Here is a 15,715-nt window from a genome sequence, read left to right as displayed (position 1 = left end):
GAAGCCGTGTCTCTAGGTTTCATTAGCACAGAGCCATCCACCAAATGAGAAAGACAAGAAGGGTGATTTGAAGAAAGCAAGAGTAAGCATTCTGCTAGGAGGTAAGAACCAGACTCTAAGCCACAGACGACTGGGCAGAGAAAGACGGTTTTGCCAGCTCAGTGTCTTTAAAATTACCCAGCCCAATGGAGATGGGGACGTTTGAAAAAGAAAAGAAAACAAAACAAAACAAAAAAGAACCTTGGACTAAGAGGAGACCCAGAGCTGGGTTTACAGACAAGTGTTGAGAGGAAAAGAAGTCCTTCTGGCCAGCAGGCGATGGATAGGAGACTGGGTCTCCTGTCTGGGGATGACAGCAACGTATTCCCTTTGAAGTAGCAGTAAGGTTTCCTTTCTCTATTGAGTAAAGTCCGAACCACACCAGTGGAAGAACACAACAAAACGACAAAAAAAAAAAAAAAAAAAAAAAAAAAAAGAAAGAAAGAAAGAAAGACACGGGGATAAACCGTGTAAGCAGGGGAGCGCTTACATCAGACCTCCCACACTCAGGCAGGACTCATCAGCTTTAACAGCAAGGCCATATTAACACAACTTCTTGGAGGTCTCACAGGCTGAGATGTCTGTCTTCTGTGAGAGACATTAAAAAGCCAGTGTCCTTCATGGTCTCAGCGCACACTTCCACAGACTCTGGAGTTCAAGATGTCTTCCAGCACCTCTGCCATGTCCATCCTAGCATCTCTTATGGAGGGACAAAGAGTCCATCTTACTGGATACAGGGACCAGAGAGGTGACTCAGCAATTAAGAGCATGTACAACTTTTCCAAAGGACGTGACTCCAGATTCCAGCACCCACACTGGGTGGCTCACAAAAGCCAGGAGATCTAATGCCTCTGGCCTCGTAGTGTGCTTGCTCCTCGTGTATACAGACACACATAAACATGAACATTTAAAAAACTATAAAGAAACTTAAAATAAGAACCTGGACACAGTTTCTTGGATAAGCAGCCCACCAAGAGTGACCGTGTGAGTGATCTTCTTTGCTGCAGCTTCGAAGCCTGCCTCGTGCCAGGACTTCCATCTCTTGATTCCAGAAAAGATCAACCAGGTGGTTCACAGGAAACATTTCCTCGGGCATTATCAAGGGCTTATATTTATATAGTCCCCAAAGACTGACACATCCATTTTCTTTTAAGATGCTCATAATACTGTAGGAAGGGTGGGAAAATGGCAGATTCTCCCCTTCACAAGTTTAAAAAAAAAAAAATCTGGAATTTAAGTGGCTGCTTGAGAGCCAGTCAGGAGTGAAACTGGCCATTGCCAACTCCACTCCAACCCACTGCCAGTTTTTGCTATAAAGATACAATTGATTGTAAATTATTCATAAAATATGGTGTTTCTTTTTAAGTGATTTTTATTGTTTCCCATTTTATCCAAAGCTTTGCATATTCATCATGGAGAATTTAGAAAGAACAAATAAGTAAAAGAAAATGAAGATAACCCATAGCTCCACCAAAAGATATGTCATCAGAGAAGAAGGAAAGGAAAAGACAGCATACAGGATACTGCCTAGTCTAGGATGGAGAGACTCCCAAGGAGAGAGAGAGAGAGGGAGCTTCAGAGTCCCAACAGAGAGCAGCTAAAGACAGAAATGAACGGCTTCCTGAGGAACAGAGGGACAAAGCTGACAGGACAGCACTGGGCTGAAGGGAAGAGCTAGTCGAAACTTTGGTTTGGTATGGTTCGGCTTTTGAGACAGGGTTTTATGTAACTGGGGCTGGCACTGAACTCACTATGTAGCCAAAGATGACTCTGAACTTCTGATCTTCCTGCCTCCAACTCCCAAGGGCTGGGACCACAGGCACCTGCCGCCCACCACACCCTGCTGCTTTGTGTAGTGCTGGGCTGGAATGCAGAGCTGGGTTTAAGATACTACTGTCCCCCGTGAGGAGTGAAACAGTGAGGAGGGCTGCACGTGATGCTCTGGGGGTTGGGGGGAAGGAGGGGATGGTTATTACCATCAGGAGCTAAGCAGAGGGTGAGACAGAGGGGAGAGAGAGAGAGAGAGAGAGAGAGAGAGAGAGAGAGAGAGAGAGAGAGAGAGAGAGAGAGAGAAAGTTAAAAGACAGAGGAAGCAAGCACATGATGGTGGACGGGAAGTCCTGTGCTGTTTCTTCTATCTTTTCCATCGAGTTGTAAGGTCTGGGTGGAAGGGTGAAGAAGAGACAAGAGGGGTTTCAGAAGAATAGAGGGGGTAGAAACAGCTGTCTTGGAGAGTCAGAGAGAAACCGACCCCAACGGAGCCTTTGAAAGCAACCAGCTGCACCAGCAAGAACTGGGTAGAAAGAGTGTGTTGTGTCCAATCAGGGTTATGGTCAATTAAAGCCAGAATGATGGAACTACCAAGAAGTGAGGTGATGGTGTGGATGGGAAAGAAGGTTCTGGAAAATGAGAGGAAGGTGTTGTGTAGATGAATAGGTGAATGTCCATGAATATGAGAGAGAGAAAGAGAGAGAGAGACGGGAGAGGGAGATTGGGATTGAGAGGATCCAATGTGTTAGAGCTCTCAGTGACAGCAGTGTCTATGATTGGCCTTGAAAGTAAAGTAAGTGCCTGAATTATAGATGAACAAAGGCAGTAGCACAAAGATTTCAGAGAGGCCAAATAAGACGAGTGCCATGTACAGCTAGAATGAAATTACCAGTGAAGACAGATCCACAGCCAGTCAAACTGCAGGGGACAAATGACGATAGACTTCCCATTCCCATCTCCAATGCAGTCGCTATACCAAGGTTTGAAGAATATCACCAAAGAAGGGAGGCAAAAAAAACTATCAGAGCTGAAGGATGAAACTGTCCCTTCCCTGGATGACAAGCTACTGAGATGGAGAAGCAGCCCGCTTAGGGACCATGCACCTGATAGGTTATCCAGCCCCAAATGGCCAACCGTAAATACATATGCACAAGGACAACACCAAATGGGCTCAGTAGGGTGTGTGTGTGTGTGTGTGTGTGTGTGTGTGTGTGTGTGTGTGTGTGTGTGTGCACATGTACAATAAGAAGTATAGACAATTAAACAATTATAGAAGATATTGAGAACTTGACAGGCAATGGGTGGGGTTGTGGGAGGAGCCAGAGTGGGAGAAGGAGGGGTAAAACGGATGTATATACAGTACTCACATATGAGATTCTCAAGAAGTAAATAATAATTAATATGTTAACAAACAAAACCAGATCTGCTAAAATTCCATAGATTATTATTCACAAATTTTTTTTTCAAAATACGAAATCAAACTAGCATACCATGAAACAAAAGCTAGAGCTGCTGAGAAAGTACAATAACAAGTCAAAGATGAATAGATGACTTCTCACTACACCAGCCAACAACATTAGAAATGGTGGAATCATGTCTGGCTATCAGATTTGGGAAGCCTGATGATCAAAGCCATTTGCAGTGTGATGTCACCTAATTTGAAATTGCTCAACAACGGAGATTAGTTTTCTCAATGGAGTCCACAATAAGTAGGCAAAGAATATAAAAATCTTTAACTGTACATGTTCTTCAAATCCCATGTAAGGGAAATTCTATCCAAGTGAACAACTTCCTCGGACAAACGCCAAGAGTTATTCTTATAGATGCCTAATTGCTGGTCATCACCTTGAGTAAAATGAACCTTAGACCATGTTAGAGCAAGTTGCTCTTAGCTCCCGTGTCCTAAGCTGTGGCCTGTCTCTAACTGCTGCTCTTCCCGGGGTTTAAATGACAGTTCAGGGTGTTAACCGAGCCCCTCTAAGATGTGGTCTGACTCAGCCTGAAACTGCTGTAGACAACGGCGACTGCAAAGGTCTCTGCTGAAACTTACGATCTGGCTGCCATTTAGAAGGTTTTTCAGGGAAGGGAGAGAAACCGGCCTGTGCATCCCTTGCTGTGATGCCTTTCCTCAATGGCTGGCGACTCCAAAGGCTCTGGCACTGTGCCCGTCACTGCCTGCTTGGCCTCACTCTTTCATTGCGTAGGTGAGGCTGAACCCTCAAGGGAGGAGCTGATACCATGTCCTGCTTTCAAAGCCAGCACTCCTTCCATGCCCACCTGCTACCTATTTGCTCCCTGGTACCTTCCCTTGTCTTGTGTAACACATCGTCTATATAACAAGAGGAGCACCCTGAGAGAAACCACATTCTCACTACCCGCGACCAAAGCCCCCTGCAATCAGTTAAACACAGGCCGTGTCTCCTTATTCTCTGTTCAAAAGCCTGCAGAAGACCACCACATACCCACACCATCCACACCACTGCCTGTGCTTAGAGTGTGGCTTGGGCCTGGCTTGGGGAGTGGCTTTATGGGAGTGGCTCCTTTGGAGGAAAAGGATTGCAGAGGTGTGCCAGGCCTGAATATGAGGCCACAGCAGCAAGCATAGCCAGGGAGAGCATGGGAGTGTGGGTAGCAAGCAATTCTCGGAGGGTTCATGGGGAGGTCCGATGAGAGGGGAGCCAGAGTACTTTGCTCTTGGATCCCCACGCTCAGCAGAGACCGCTGTACCACCTGCTAGAACTCTGGTCCCCTAGCATGGTAATGCACATCAGCTTTGAGGACTCCAGGCCCAGCAGGGGCCTCTCAAAGGGCTTTGTCCGTGGGAAGAGGTTTAGATTTTAATCTCTAAAGTGTGGGAAATTGACAGGGCAGTTCTTACTACTTGGTCCATTTGAGCAAGAAACTTCCCAACATTCCAGAGGGAGAAAAAAAAAAAAAAAGTACAGACTTTCATTTTCTCTCTCAAAGACATTTAGAAATAGGGCCCCTGGGCCGGGGCGAGGGTTCCGTTGGTGAAGTGCTCAGTACACAGCATGAGGACCCGAGTCTGATCCCCAGAACCCGAAGCCAAGTAAAGCAGCTGGGCACGGTGGTGCACACCTGCAACCCTAGCACAGCGAAACAGCTGGGCATGGTGGTGCACACCTGCAACCCCAGCACAGTGAAACAGCTGGGCATGGTGGTGCACACCTGCAACCCCAGCACAGTGAAACAGCTGGGCACGGTGGTGCACACCTGCAACCCCAGCACAGTGAAACAGCTGGGCACGGTGGTGCACACCTGCAATCCCAGCACAGTGAAACAGCTGGGCACGGTGGTGCACACCTGCAACCCCAGCACAGTGAAACAGCTGGGCACAGTGGTGCACACCTGCAATCCCAGCACAGTGAAACAGCTGGGCACGGTGGTGCACACCTGCAACCCCAGCACAGTGAAACAGCTGGGCACGGTGGTGCACACCTGCAATCCCAGCACAGTGAAACAGCTGGGCACGGTGGTGCACACCTGCAACCCCAGCACAGTGAAACAGCTGGGCACGGTGGTGCACACCTGCAACCCCAGCACAGTGAAACAGCTGGGCACGGTGGTGCACACCTGCAACCCCAGCACAGTGAAACAGCTGGGCACGGTGGTGCACACCTGCAACCCCAGCACAGTGAAACAGCTGGGCACGGTGGTGCACACCTGCAACCCCAGCACAGTGAAACAGCTGGGCACGGTGGTGCACACCTGCAACCCCAGCACAGTGAAACAGCTGGGCACGGTGGTGCACACCTGCAACCCCAGCACAGTGAAACAGCTGGGCATGGTGGTGCACATCTGCAACCCCAGCACAGTGAAACAGCTGGGCATGGTGGTGCACACTTGCAATCCCAGCACAGTAAAACAGCTGGGCATGGTGGTGCACACCTGCAACCCCAGCACAGTGAAACAGCTGGGCATGGTGGTGCACACCTGCAACCCCAGCACAGAGGGGATGGGAACAGGAGGATTCCTGGGGCTGACTGGAGTGTCATCACTTTAACAAATCAGTGTGCTATGGGTTTAGAGAGATGCTGACTCAAAAACAATCAAGGTAGATAGAGAGGGGAGATGACTCAGCAAGAAAAGTGATTGCTCCACAAGTGTGACATCCTGACTTCTATCCCTGGGACTCACCTAATAGTGGAAGAAAAGAATTGACTCCCAAAAGCTGCCTTTTGACCTCCACATGTGTACTGTATCATGTGTAACTAACTCTCTCTCTCTCTCTCTCTCTCTCTCTCTCTCTCTCTCTCTCTCTCTCTCTCTCTCTCTCTCCCCCTTTCTCTCTCTTGGACATATGCACACCATAATAATTAATTAAAAAACAACAAGGTGGAGAAATAATTGAAGGCATCCAATATTGACCTCTGACCTCCACCTGTATATTCATTCACATGCATGTGCACCTGCACACACATACACACACCACACAAGAACACACATATACCTGCACATTCACACAACACAGGCTCAGCAAATGTTAAAGACAGGAAACTAATGGACACCAGACAGCTAAATTAGATTAAATGCGGCTTGTGTAATTGTCACCTCGACTCAACATCATTTCAGGCTGAACATCTCTGACTTTAAAAGGCCTTAATTATGTAGCCTCAAAGTCCTTTCTCAAACTCCAGTCCCATTCAGAAAGCCTTTGGATTCAGCCTGCCTTCGTTCACCAAATTTATAGGAAAGACAATCTTGAGCCATCTGGTGCCTATTTAATTTTTAACCACCTCTCCCTTGAAATATTTCTTTCTTCATTCTTATTTTGTCCTAAAAACTTGGCTATGAGCTAAACTGCACCATCTGTGACTTCCAGTAAATACAACTGTTGCTAATGAAATTACCCAGTTTCATCATTTTGATTTAAATGCCTCGCCTGTTTTTCCTCTGACCTTTTGTTGCTTGCCATCAAACTCGAGCGTTTGCGGATTTAGATCCGTACGTCCATGTAGGTCAGTCTTGAAGAATAAATCTTCTGTTGAAGGCCAGAAAGCTCAGCCAAGCCGGCTCAGCAGGCTGACATGATAGGTGGGGGCCAGAGCTGCACAGGGAAATATGGATGGCACTTGTGCCGGTCCACTCAATGTGCGCAGGGCCCCGGGGCAGACCCCCGCCTTGTGACCAAGTGGCCGCACGGTCTGGCTCGCCGGCCTCCCATTTGTTAGGACGCTAGTGATATTAATGAGCTAAGTGCGGTCCTGCAGCCCGTGCCTTGGCCTTTGGTGTGATTCCTCCCCGGACAGGCTGTTTGACCTGATTGAACAAAAAGTAACTTCAGACGCTCTCAACTTGGCCCAGGTAGGGAGATGGCCCTTGAGACAATGAAGGAAAAATAAATCAGATTGACTCCCAGCCAGGTACAACTTTCCCATGTAGGAGGTGCTCTGCCCCGTAGCAGTGGCCTCAACAAAGAAACGCAAGGAGCCACAAGAAGCATTTGCCCACAGACTCGCATCGAGCTATTGATGGCACAGTTGTTTACTATTGTACAAGAAATGGGGTGTACTCCTGTGAGATGACTCGGGAGATAAAGAGCAGCTGCTGCCAAACCTGATAGCCTGAGTTTGAACTCTAGGGATGCATATGGTGGACAAAGAATTCAGACGCCTGTGAGTTATCCTCTGATACCCCACAAATTCAAGCGTAACTTTAGGAAAGACGTGGCGGTATTATGGAAAGCAGCTTCTAACTGGAGTCTTTACTCTGAAGCAGACCCTGGGCTAAACCCTGTGAGAATCCACTCACCTTACCCCCTGCCTGGGGACTGCTATGGTCCCCACAGCACAGCTGAAGAAGTGAGCTGGCACAGGGGAGGGCACTTTGCAGGGCACAGTGTATCCGAGTCAAGCCCCTTGTTTTCTGGTGCTTGCCTGTGGCTTCTGTGCCAGATACTGTGCTGGGAACCAAGCGCGCAAAGAGCGAGAGGGACTGTCTTCACCCACCGTCTGGGGAAGCGACACGTAAAAATGCAAATCCACCATCTGAGGGAAGTTAGGAAAGGGTAGGAAAATATTCTCAGGTCACAGCAAGAGGAGGGCATCTGCCTGGGAGAGAGGCGCTGCAGGAAAGACATTGTGTCTGGGACAGGAAGAAGGAATGGGGGTTGGCTGGCTGGAGAAAGACAGTGGCAAGTCTAGGCCAAGAGAACAGCACACCGGAAAAAGGGCGTGTATCTGACCAGCACACTCAGCAGGATCTGGTGCTTGAGAAGGTAAGGGCAGTGTCACGAGAATCAACCTCATGGCCTCATGCAAAGGAGCTGTGCACGTGTGAAGCCCCGCCTTCAGATCCTCACGTCCAAGTAAAGGCAGCTGCTGAGGTAGGACGCATTTCATGCAGGGACTTCTAGAGCAATATAGAAGGCAAAGACAGAAGACTCCCCTGGAAGCTCTACCAGGCAGCTTGGCATAACAGGCTATGAAAGCAAACCAAAGACCCTGCCTCAAACTAGATAGAAGATGAGCCTCTGACAGCCACATGCATGCCACGGTGTATGCACACACACACACACACACACACACACACACACACACACACACACACACACACACATCATTAAAAAAGAACATGTTTCCAAAGCCTTTTCTCACTGGGCCTCTACCCAAAAAGGGAAAGGGGCATCCGTGAGACAGGCTAACAGACCTAAGAAGTACTTGTCAGTGAGGCAGGCTAACAGACCTGCCTAGTATTTAGCCAAAGGAGACACAGAACACACCTCCTTACATACATAATTGTCATTAGACTTAAGGACAAGGCAAGATGGCTGCACTCAATATTCTATGAAGATACAGAGCAGGTTCAAGGAGTGAGCTACAACCACCAAACTAGCCTCTTCTACTCTTCCTCTCCACCATTCCTGGCTTGAGAATGCCACTCCAGTGTCCCAAAAGGAGATTGGTATGTATGGAAAAGCTGTTTTCAGTGTCCTGGTGGCAAAGCTGTCTGTGTCTCATGTCTGTAGAAGCTGTCACTGCAGCGTGACCTGAGTGACCCATCTCTGCAGACCCAGCGGTCCTGCCTTTGATGTCCACAGTGCTTCCTTCTCAGGACGAGCCTCCACGCTGCTGATGCTGGGAAGGGAGAGAGCCCTAGAGGAGAGCTGCCTCCAGGAACGCCTTCACCAAGAAGGATTGGGTCATCCAGGCTTCTCCAAAGGCCCAGGAGTAAAGTGATGAGCATTGATGTGCTCCAACAGAGCTGTGAGGCAGGCCGAGGAGGGCTGCAGGCTGGATTCGGTCCTTTGAGGGTAGTTTGTCGAAACCTAAATTAGAAGTTCCCCATGAAGGCTATCAATAGGCCACTGGGTGGACATTTCCAGAAGTGGCTTATGAAAACAATTTTTTTTTATTTTTCTCTCATGTGTGTGTGTGTGTGTGTGTGTGTGTGTGTTGCATGCATCCATGTGTGTGGGCTCAAGTGTGTGAACTCCCAGGTCATCATATGTTCTGAAACATGAGGAGAATAGAAAACCAGTGGAACACATGGTCTCCAGTCCCCTCAAGTCAGTGTTTTGACAGATTAACTAAGATGTTCTTTCAAGCCCAAACTCAGCCTCAGATTTTTCTTGGCTCTGCCTTACTAAACAAACACTCCCTTGAAATGGGAACTGACCACAGTGAGAACCCAGCTGACCAACATGCCCTGGTCTTCTGGAAGAGCAGTGAGTGCTCTTATCTGCTGAGCCATCTTTCCCGCTTCAAAAAAAGCATCCTTTTGTGGTGGAGAATGACCGATTCAGAGACGCATAACTGATCAGAGTTCTGAGAAAAAGTGGCTGTGAGTGCCCAGCCACAGAGGAGTGAAAAACCACCAACATCCAATCTAGACTTAACAGTCAATCGGTGAAGTAGGGAAAGACTGGGCTTGGAGCTGAGCCTCGTGGAGTCCGACTGCAGCCTGCTTCTGAAACCACAGAGGTATCTGCGAAGAGTTTTGGCCCCATCAGCAAGCCACAGAGAAAGTGGTCCAAGTAGGATGGCTCCGGTCAGGGAGACAGTAGTAGGCACAGACTGGCATGCACTGGTGGCACTGAAAACAATCAGCCAGTTACTCTCAAAGCAGATTCTTGGCTGAGCCTAACGTGTGTCCTGTCTGACGGACCTGGTGAGTTCTATAAGGACGGTGGCACATTAGCACACTAGTTGACTTCCTTGCCTGCCTATTGCTTCTGAGTTGTGTTTTGCTTTGCTCTGTTTAAGTTTCTCCTTGGCAGAGGTTCTCAGCATACAACCCAGGCTGACCTTGAACTTGCATCCTCCTTCAGTCTCCTGAGTGCTGGGATTGCAGGTGTGCACCTCCAGTCTAAATACTAGTTTCCTCACCTACATAATGAAATTAATGAAACAGAAACACTCTAAAAAGCGTTTTTCCTATCGGAGGAAGTAGTATAAATTCTTTCTGTCATTTCATAACTTCCTACTGTGTCATATCATTTTAATAGTAATGAAAACAGTAATGGTATAAAATGAGAGATGATTTAACATCTTTTGAAAATGTTAATTGTCTCTTCACAACTAGTGTGGTTTTGTTTGTTTTGTTCTCGTTTTCCCATGGCCTCCGATCCCCTCTCTTGCTTTCTAAAACTGCTGTGATGTTTGATTTTCTTCCTTGAAGAATGCAGCCTGTGAACTTCTTGGCATGTATCCTGGAGATCACAGCAGAGTCATGCAAAGGAACTTCCTGCCAGGAACATGTGTCCCTGACACGAGACAGTCCACTCTCCCTCTGAGCATGACACTTGGCCGTCACTCCATTTCCTCCGGATGGTGGAGGGTGGTAGCATCCACCTTCTTAGGAAAGCCACCAAGGGAACGGCAACTGCCACCCCTCAAGTTTGGGGTCGCGAAGTTTATTACAAGGGTCCCTGAAGCTGCCAGAGCCTGTGCTGGCACCACCACCCTGACGATGGTGAGGAGACCCGGAGCTTGGAGGCTGCTGAACCCCACATGCTGCTCCGACCCCTCTACCCTAAGGCGTGGCTATCTAAACAGAATGGCTGGTCAACGGTTGTCAGCCATTAAAACATCACACAGAAGTCCTTCGCTTAAAATACGCATTGTACTCAGCCCTGCATGGGCCATCAGCATCACATTCTTTTACTCAAGACTTGGGGATCTGTGTAAATGTTACAGCCTACAGGGTGGGGGGTGGGGTGGGGAGGGGTGGGGGGCGGAGAGTACAAAGTCCCAGTCCTACTTAAGAAGCTATTGGCATTTGGTGCTGAGAGAGGGAAAGGCAGCTTTCTTCAACGGACTGATACCTGGTATATCAGCCACACTCCATGGCAGCCCCCACCCCCACCTCTTGTACCCAGGAATAGTTGGCCAACACAAACTGGTCTTCATGGATTTTGTTTGTTTGTTTGTTTGTATTTGAAATAGAACAGTGGGACATGAAGTTGAGTGAGAGGATCTGTGTAGACCTGGGGAGAAAAATACGGTCAAAATATATTGTATGAAAATCTCAAATAAATAAAAACATTATTTGAAATACGCATTTCAAATACACTGTTCATTTTGTAAAATCTGTGTAAGCATTTGTGAAGGTGCCATGATGGCACTCTGTTATGTTAGCTTTGTATACTAACCTAAAACAAATTAGTATAAAATATTAGCCGATATAAGTAAATTATAATCACGCTGAACATATATGCCAGCCTATGTCAATGGATCCTTATAAAATAAAGAAATCTTGGAGACTGGTGAGATGGTTAAAATGCTTGTGGCACAAGCTTGTAGACTGGTGTTTAGAATCTTTAGGATCCACACCAGTGTCCAAAAGGCATGGTATGCCACCTTGCATTCCAACCTTGGGAGTCAGAAAGGGATCTTAAGCTGGCTGGCCATCAATGAGCTCTGGGTTTGACTGAGAAGCCTTGCCTCATCAAATAGAGTAGAAGAGTAACTGACAATGATCCCTGACATCATGTGAGCCTCTACATGCAGAAGCACACACGTGTACACACACACACACACACACACACACACGTGAACACAAATGTGCGTACATGCCCAGGTAAAAATGAAAAAGTAGAAATCTTGGTGCATATATCAAGTGTTCTACACTCATGGTACCTCAGCTATCATCACATACCTTCGAGGCACTTATCAATTATAAATCTGCATTCCTCTCCGTATAGTATAGTTCCCGACATCGACAGCGCATGCACACGTTAGTGTGAATACTAAGTTATTCTTAACAACGAGTTGCTGAATCCAATATTCCTAAATCACCAACCACCAAGCCACCACACTCCTTGGTCAGACATAATTCCCACTGAGGCCAGGTTTCTGATCTGCGCCAGGCAGGTGGCCGTGTCTGCTGTACATCTGTAGAGTCACAGTGCAGGATCTCTAGCCTCATGTGTTTCTAATGCTTCTCTTTTGATTGTTTAAGATGTTACTCTGAGGCCCAATAAGGAACGAATGGATACATATCCATGCCCTGTGTATGTTCACACACACATAAAACACCCCCCTGACAGCCCATGCCTCTTGTTTAAGTTGTTCTTTCAGGAAGACTTACATTTCACTTTACAAAGAAAGTTTTTAAAAAGAGAGAGAGAGAAAATGAAACGAAACAGCGACTGTTCCCCAGCGCAATTACTGTGTCAAATATCCCCCTGGGGAAAGGGATTTGCTCTTATTGTGAAATAAATTATTCTAGAAACCAGGCTTCCGCAGTAACTTTTCTTTTTCCCCAGGCGGTATTTTCCCACCACTGCTCTCAAAATTCACTTTCGGTGATACACATATGGGAGGCTGGAAATAGTCGAAATTATATGTTTGAATTTTAAATATATTCCCATTTCTATAAGTGTTAGCGGCTCCCCAGATTATCAGGGGGCACTGCATGGTTCAGCCTCGCCTGTTCCAGAAATGACTGGCTGGTCGCCCTCATCCCTGAGAAGAGTAGGAGATTGTCTTGCTGTTCTTTTAGCCTCCGCAGCTCAGGGTCCCAATCCTCGCAGTTGTCACCTGCCTAGGACATTTGGGATGACAAGGTCCACTGGAAAGCAGTGAAGGACCAGCAGGACCAGGTTCAGCTTCCTCACCACAACCCAGAGTCCCCCACTTGACCAGCATGAGCCCTCCGCGGCTCCCGATTGATTCTCCGCTCAGTGAGTATCCCATCAGCCCCTCAACCTGTCGATCTCAAACCGCTGGACCACCTCCTCGTCAGCCACGCTATGGACACACAGAACTTCCAATCAGATACGGAATCCACTCCTGCCAGAACTCACTCTGACCCACCTTAGTCCACAGAAAAAGAGATGCATTCATTTCTTTTCCTTACCAAAACCACAGAGCAAAGCAGGGTCTGTGTCATGAGGTTACTAGGGGGAAATCTGGGCTGCAGAATACAAATACATGTTGGGTATGGAAGTGAAGACAGTGACTTCAGTGTCTATGGGCCCACTTGGTGTCAGAAAGCCTAGAACGTCCTTCCAAGGGGGACTCGCCAATGACCTCTTCTGCAGGCTTCCTCAATCTCTAAGTGAGAAACTTCAAAGTACAGTGACAGCAGATATTTACTGAGATGTTAGTGCCAGGCCTTTCCAGGGGCTCTATACATTTTAACTTGTTTGATTCCCACAGTCCTTAAAGGTGAGTCACATTTGTAAGGTTCTGCATTTCAAAGGTCTTATGCTGTATGACACTACAGCTATTGTCTCCTGGAAGGACTTTAGAGACCAACGGGTTGAATAATACGTTTCTATTGAACTCCTGAGAGAGAGAGAGAGAGAGAGAGAGAGAGAGAGAGAGAGAGAGAGAGAGAGGCAGTGTGTGTAAGCATGGTGTATCTGCTTTCTAATTGCAAGCACTGCACTGACTTTTTTTTTTTAACTTTCTTATTTTTTTTTAATGTTACAGGTATGCTCCCACCCTTTTTAATATTTATTTATTTATTATGTATATAGTGTTCTGCCTGCATGTACACCTGTAGGCCAGAAGAGGGCATCAGATCACATTATACAGATGGATTTGAACCACCATGTGGTTGCTGGGAATTGAACTCAGGACCTTTGGAATTGCAGGTGGCACACTTAACCACTGAGCCATCTCTCCAGCCCCACTGCACTGACTCTTTCACACACAGATAGAGCAGTAACGTTAGGGCTAAGCACTTGTTAAGGGCACAAACTGTGGAGTCAGCCGGAACCACATCTTTGTCTCACCACTGCTAGCTGTGTGACCACATCTAGATGACCTTTCTAAGCCTCGCCTGCAAAATGGGAGCAATAGGGCCCACCTGATGGGGTGGCTAGAAGGGTTACAATCTAGAAAGTCCATAGCGCAGAGGCCGGTGCTCAGCAGAAGTCGGATGGATGCTGCCCTCGCCTTCCTCTCTTGACAGAAGATTCTTATAGACACAGGAAAGCCAGGTTGGATGGATTCTCCACAGAACGACAACTGGTTGCTTTGTAGGTTTTCCCCAGTGAGCGTTAGGAGACTTAGCCACTACTCTCTCCACAGTGTTGGTTTAGTTTGGGTATTTAAGAATACGGCCTTTGGCCCATGCCTGGTGTTTCCTGTATGCTGCAGAGACCGAAGGCAAACTCAGCGAGAGGACTTCAGAAACAGACAAATTTGGAGTTCTAAGGAATTATATGTAATTTTCACAGAAAGAAATATTAAGGAATTCTATTCATTTCCGTGTTTGTTATAAGTAATATATTCTTGATCTACAGGAGTTAGAAAAATGCCCCAAAACAGTTTTAAATTTTCTTTTCAGTGGTTTGTTTTCAGCCAATGAGTACTCTGCCTGCCTGCAGCTATGTATGCGCACCACTTTTGCAGTGCTGGAGGAGAGCAGAAAAGGCCGTTAGAGCCCCTGAACACCTGAGCCACCATGTGGGTCTGGAAACGGAACTGGGGCCCTTGCAAGAGTGGCCAGTGCTCTTAGCAATCAACCTTCAGTTTCCCCAGGTATCTTAACGACTAAGAGAAGGTTGGAGAGGTGACTCAGTTGGCAAAGAGGACTGCCACCAAGTTGTCTTCTGACTTCCATACAGACAGGCTCAATGTGTACATGGGCTGATATACACAAATAGGTCTGAAGACCAAAAGGGAGAAGTTAAAAGCATCTCCATCTTATGACTGATAACTTTTTCAGGACAGAGACTTAGCAAACAGTTGAGAATAGATGTCCATTCTTCTTGAGTGGTGGCCTGTACTGAGACCACTGAATGTGTCAGCTATGGCTCCTGCCCTTGTGTGCAGTTTCCAGTATCATGTACTCACTTTTGCAACCACAGTGAAATTGGAAATGAATCTGAAAGTTCATTCCAACTTTCAAGTTGCTCTGATCGCATACAGTGAGCTCTGCCCTCCTTCGGACACCCTTGGGCTGCATCATCTCAACGTCACCTACCCATAATGCAATGGAAGATATACACACTGATTTACTCAAGGATTCTATTACTTTTCAATATATGTGTAGTTTTCAATTACTAGCTATGAGAAATATCTCTGAGCATAAAAGTCTGAGTCATGAGTGTGCTGTAATTTGAAGGACATGTTTGCTTAGATGACAAAATAATGTTTTAACTTTAGATCAAGCTGTCACTTCTACAAATCACTGGGTTATCTTGTATGTTTGTGAGGAGGATGCCAATGGGAATGGAAGTCAGAACACACACGCATACACACACACACACACACACACACACCCCATTAGATGTAAATGAGGGGGCCAGCGAGATGGCTCAGTGGTTACAAGCATGTGTTCTTGCAGAGGACCTGGGTTCAATTCCCAGCACCTACATAGTGGCTCACAACCACCTATAACTCCAGTTCCATTCCAGTGCCTTCTTATGGTCTCTGTGCATCCCGGGCACACACACATGTGGAACACAGTCGTACATGCAGGAAAAAAA

The sequence above is a fragment of the Acomys russatus genome, chromosome 14, assembly GCF_903995435.1.
Source record: "Acomys russatus chromosome 14, mAcoRus1.1, whole genome shotgun sequence".
Classification (NCBI taxonomy): domain Eukaryota; kingdom Metazoa; phylum Chordata; class Mammalia; order Rodentia; family Muridae; genus Acomys; species Acomys russatus.
Note: the sequence above shows the minus strand (reverse complement) of the source record.